Below are 6,204 nucleotides of genomic sequence, written 5' to 3'. Positions count from 1 at the left end.
TTTCTATCTTCGATATCACTGATTGTTTCCTCCATCTGGTCAACTCTATTACCTAAGCTGGCTATTTCATTCTTGATTTCTTCTACTGAGTTCTTAACCTGCAGAAATTCTATTTGGTTCTTTTTAAAAATTTCAATCTCTTTCATAAAATGTTCATGTTGTTATTTGATTGTGTTTCTGAGTTCATTAAACTTCAGGTATCCCTATGATGCAAATGTTGTCATGCTTGATGTTTTCCCAGAGGTCCTTAAACTATCTTCATTTAAATTTTTTGTTTTGTTTTTGCTGTTCTGAATGGATGTTTTCTACTATTTTGTCTTCCAAGTCACTGATCTAACCCTCTGCTTCACTCTAACCTGCTGTTGATTCCTTCTAGTGTATTTTTCATTCCAGTGATTGTATTCTTCATTTCTGGCAGGTTTTAATATGTTTTCGATTGTGTGTGTGTGTGTGTGTGTGTGTGTGTGTGTCTACTAATTCTTTGTTGAAGTTCTTACTGAGTTCATCTATTCTTCCCCTAAGTCCATTGAGCATCCTTATTAGCAGTATTTTTAGCTCTGGATCTTGTAGATTGCTTGCCTCTATTTTGTTAACTTCTTGTCTGGAGTTTTGTTGTGTTCTTTCACTTAGCACATGTTTCTTTGTCTCCTTATTTGCTCTGCCTCTCTGTGTTTGTTTCTATATACTAGGTAGATCTCCTCCCAGTCCTGGCAGGGTAGCCTGATGTAGTAGGTGTCCTGCAGGTCCCAGTGGTGCAGTCTCTCTGATCACCTGAGTCAGGTTCTCTAGGAGTGTTCCTTTTGTGTGCCCTCCTGTTGAAGTTGAGTCTTGATTGCTGTTGGCATGTCAGTGGGTGGGGTTGACTTTCAGGCTTACCAGGTGTGAGGATTGACCACGGCCACGGCAGATGAACTACTGTGCAGGGACTTACCCCACAGAGCGAGATTCACCACAGCAGGGCTCTGGTGCCTGCCAAGAACACCCTTTGTACCTTTTGTGGAACTAATTGGGCGGTGCTCTGGTGTGTTGTATAGTCAGCCACTGGGTGTATTTGTTCTGGGATCTCTTAGGAGGGGTGCAGTGCAAGCCAAGGTCAGCCACTGCCTGTGCCCAGCCTGGGGCCACCTTGTAGGAGCTACAAAATGATTCTTGGTAGGAGCTGCCTGTGCAGGGCCCAGAGGCCTCTGGGAGAGGCTATGCTGTGAACCAAGACCCAGCCTCAGGCCACTCATCAAGAAGTACAGGGCATGCCAAGACTATCTGCTGCCTGACTGGGGCTTGTAGACCTTTGAGAGTTTTTAAGAAAGTATGCAGAATGGGCCAAGCCTGGCTTCCCATGAGAAGCAGCCACTGAAAGAGGCTTAGGTGGTGTGTGAGTTGGGTGGGGTGGGGTCTCAGGGAGTCACCAGGGTGTGGCAAGTGGTATTTGCTAGGTTAATGTAGATTCAGATTTGGTACCTGCCTGCACCTGCAGAGAGTGTGGGTGGAGGTCTCATCATGGGAACAATGATTCCTGCCAGCATTTTAGCTCCCACCAGCTCTTGTCCTGAAGCCACAATTCAGTTCCTCCCATATGTTTTTGTCACCCTTCGAGCAGCTGTCACTTCCCTGGAGTGAGTGAGTCTATGTGTGGGCCCTTTAAATGAATGTCCAGGTTTTTAGCAGCCCTCTGCCACACCTGGACAAAATACCCATTGATTTTCACACCCCGATGTTGTGGGGAATCCTCTTTCCATCATTGGTGCTCTGAGTTGGGGGGGCCTGTGTGGGGCTGGGACCCCTGGCTCCTTAGGGGGTAACCTCTGTAGCTGAGATATCCCTTCTGATTCTGAACTGCCACATATTGGTGTGGACCAGCTTGTATAATGTCTCTGCCTCTCCTACCAGTATTGATGTGGCTTTTTCTTTATATCCTTAGTTATAGGAGTTCTGTTCAGCTAATCTTAAGATGGTTCTCCTGGGTATTTATTCTATAATTTAGTTGTACGTTTGATATGGCTGTGGAAGCAGGTGACCACAGTGTTTACCTAGTCTTCCATCTTGATCAGAAGTCATAGTAAGCTTTTCATATTCACTTTCTCTGGCCTTTTCCTCATTGAGGGAAATAATGCCCAAAGATTGGATCGGTGCCATCTTCTTTTAAAGAATAGGTGAAGGCTGCATCAGAAGCTTCAGTTTAACAACAAAGAAAGGACAGTTTGGACAGTGACTGCAGTCAGTCAACAGATATGTTTGAGCATTTAGTTATCTAGATGAAGACTGTTCCAGTAGAGGGAAGAGCAAGGGCCCTGAGGTGGTGTACTGGTCAGGTTTTAATCAGGGACAGAAACCACACCAGTAATTTGAACAGGGAGCTTTCAGTACAAAGACTGGTTAACTAGTCAAAGGTGGTTAATTATTTGAAAGGGTAAAACGAGTTCTGTAAGTGATCAGGAAGTAGCAATTGCAGAAAGCAGCATCTACCTCCAACACTGAGGGTGAGTCAATAAGGAAAGAATGGTGTGGCTGCCACAGGAACAAGTAGTTTGTGGGGAATAAAAAAACTTGCCAGAGGGTGGCAAGATTGGGTCAGAGCTAATCCGTAGAAGCAGAGTAACTTACCAGAGGGTTCAGGTGAAGCCAGTCCATTAGGTGAATGCTGTCAAGCCTCTTCCATACCAAAGCATTGACTGCTGCACAAAGAAATAGCACATTGGAAAGAATTTCCATCTTTGTACTATGCTTACTAGTGTCCTTCTAGTATTACTTATTTTATCTATTGATAAATCCTGGAATCAAGCCATCTTGCAAAGGGGAAACATTTATAGGATCTCGCCCTAGTATTACAAAGCAGGGCAAAAAAGAGTGACGTTGGAGATGACAGGCAATAAATTGATAACTGGCACGTTCTACCATTTTGGGCACTCAGCTTCCATATGTACCCTCCAACACACAATTAAACTACCAAACAATCATGAAACACCTCTGTTTCTACTAAGGAGTCACAACTGTCCTTTGTACAAGGAAGAATTGCTCATACTGTCTCCTAAATGGAGATGGTCCCAACAAATATTGTACCCCTTGCTGCCTATATTCAGTACTTCTAAATTTAGTCACAGTCCCATTGAAAATTTTGTTACCTAATGGTTAACCTTTAACAACTTGTATATAAAATAATAAGGGGAGGAAGAGAGAAGAAAATAGTTACTATATACAAATAAAAATATACACAAAAAGAAAATATGCAAAGCTAACACAAAGCCATAGTTGATATCTGTCTTCCTTTTCTACTTTCCATTCAATTTTTCCTTTGTCCTCAGGCAGAAACTTAAGTAGTTGGGTTTTTTATCCTGGTGGGATAACCCAAACCTTGATTTCTGAAGGGTCTGAATCCTCATGAGTCTTGAGTTTTTCTTTTGTTTGTTTGCTGTAGTTTTCAGTTGACTTTTAGTATTGGGCATGGAAGTTTGCTGGGTTCCAGATACAGTCCTCTTTGTCCCCCATTTTGTAGCAGCAATCCAATTTTCCATTGGTAATTGTGGTCAATCACTTCAGCAAGTAACTCTTTTTTCTGCCTGTGGGTTCAGTGGCATGAGGATCCCAAAATAGCCAAATGGCACTTTCATTTTCCAAATTAATGAAACCATTGCTACATCCCTTGATGGAAGCATTTTCCCATTGGAAACTAAGACCTCCAAACCAGAAAAGCTCAAAAAATGGGAAGCAAAAAATCTGCTAATTTTTTTTAGGTATAATAGTGAGAGGAACTTCTCTCACTTCCATCCTTTGATTTCCAGATACATGTATTCTGATTATGTGGGAGCAGCACCATATAATGGTTTCTGATTCAAAGCATATATTTTAATCTGTAATACAGACCCAATCCTTTTAGGGTGCTGTGCCACAATTGATAGTGTTACTGAGCTTTCAGTAAGCCATTGCACCTTTCAATTCAGCTGTCTGCTTTGGGGTGATGAGGTATTGTGGTAAGATTCTGTGGGCATGAGACTATTGCTACACTTCCTTTGCTGTAAAATTAATTCCTTGATTAGACACAATTCTGTGAGGTATTTAATCACGTGAGCACCATAAGCCCCGTTTACCTGGTGAGACACAGTGGTGTTTAGGACCCTTAGGGATTACTAGTCTGGGTATACCCTTTTCTTGAGTGCCCAGTCACTCCAGTAGGTGGGATATTTATTGTATATACTTGGGGCAATGCTGCAGAGTCCATTCCCTTCAACCAAGGGACTCTGGATCTGTAAATTGGCGTAAGACTGGAAACTAGGTGAGAGGTCATGACTCTCCATTGCAGTGACTCAAACTAGATCTTTAACTAACAGACCTAGAAGTTTTTTCAGTTATATAGATCAAGGCTGGCAAACTTCTCTGTAAAGGGCCAGATAGTAAATAGTTTAGGCTTTGAGCCTAAATAGTCTCTGTCACAACTACTCTACTCTATAGCCATAGACAATATGTAACTGAATGGGTGTGGCTGTGTTCCAATAAAACTTTATTTACAAAAATAGGTAGAGAACTGGATTTGGCTCATGGGTCATAGTTTGTTGACTCCTGGCATATATCCAGCAATATTTTAGGAGGGTATTTGTTTTATTTCTATGTGATCAATTAACCACCACTTGAGATTTTAGTGGGCCAAAGCATTCTGATTACTTTTATTCCTGCTGCCCTTTAGAGTAAATGTGTCACCTCGTCTTAGGCCCTTATGTGCTGTCTCTTGGCCTCTAGTACTCTGGAATTCCATTAACCCCACTGAAATCAGAGTAGCATCCTCTATAGTCATATCTAATCTATTAAAGAGGCAACTACAGAGCTTTTAAAGAATGCAAGTACTCCTTATTTATTTCTCAAAATCAGTGAAAGGAGGTGTCTGCTGAGCCTTCTCAGAAGATTGGTTGGGGGATGGGTGCGCACATTACATGATAATATGATACATCCATGATACCGTGTTTCCCCGAAAATAAGACCTAGGCAGACAATCAGCTCTAATGCGGCTTTTGGAGCAAAAATTAACATAAGACCCGGTCTTGTTTTACTATGATATAAGACCGGGTCTTTAATGTAATATAATATAATATAATATAATATAATATAATATAATATAATATAATGTAATGTAATGTAATGTAATGTAATGTAATGTAATGTAATGTAATGTAATGTAATGTAATATAATAGTATAATGTAATATAATAATATAATATAATACCGGGTCTTATATTAGTTTTTGCTCCAAAATACACATTCGAGCTGATTGTCTGGCTAGGTCTTATTTCTGGGGAAACATGGTTAAGTCACATCAACATTCTTATCTTCCTAAGCCTTTGGATTCCTTTCTCTACATCAGACCATGGAAACTATGGTATTTCATTTTCATTAAGCAGAGGACACTATTGAGTACAAATGTAAATCAATTAAGTAAGTATGATTTTAGAGCCACCTCCATCTGCATAATTTAAAATATCAACCTAGAATCTCTGGTAAGGGCACATATATAAATTAATTTAGACTGATGTAGTGTTATATTCCTCCCTCCTTGATCTACCTCTCTTGGAATCTACTCCCACACGAATTCCCCAGGATTCTGCTTACACACTGTATTTTGCCATGTATAATGCACTCCTGTATATAATGCACACCCATGTTTTTTGGCCCAAACTTTCAGGGAAAAAAATCTTTCGTTTTAAGTTTTTAATTCAAATTTTCATTTGTTTACATTTAAGTACTTGTTTTTTGTATTATAAGGGAATTTTAGCATATTTTAAAACATATTATGGCACAAGAAATTTTATGTAACAAATAATTACAAAACACAAGAACAAATACAAGGTATAAGAAATTTTATGTACCGGTAACAAATTTACCATATTTACGCATCATAGAAGGCCAAGAACTCTTCTTCATTGCAAGTTCGGCAAAACCAATTATTGTATTCCAGGGTATTATTTTGCATATGGTGATCGTTATTGATTTCCAGTGTTACACTTTAAATTCATAAGCATAAATAAAAGGATCAAAAACATTTATGTAGATACGGAATTAGTACTACCCATGTATAATGCGCATCCTTATTTTCCCCTCACAAATTTGGGCAAAAAATTGTGCATTATACACAGCAAAATACGGTATATATTAGAAAAAAGTCTTGCAATTCTTTTAGTGTATAAGCTGTTTCCTCCTGGGTTATACAGTTGTGGAAGAAAA

Source organism: Rhinolophus sinicus, chromosome 1 (genome assembly GCF_057876585.1).
Source record: "Rhinolophus sinicus isolate RSI-liver-muscle chromosome 1, RSI-T2T, whole genome shotgun sequence".
Classification (NCBI taxonomy): domain Eukaryota; kingdom Metazoa; phylum Chordata; class Mammalia; order Chiroptera; family Rhinolophidae; genus Rhinolophus; species Rhinolophus sinicus.
The sequence above is the reverse complement of the archived record's forward strand: the minus strand, read 5'-3'. Positions refer to the sequence as shown.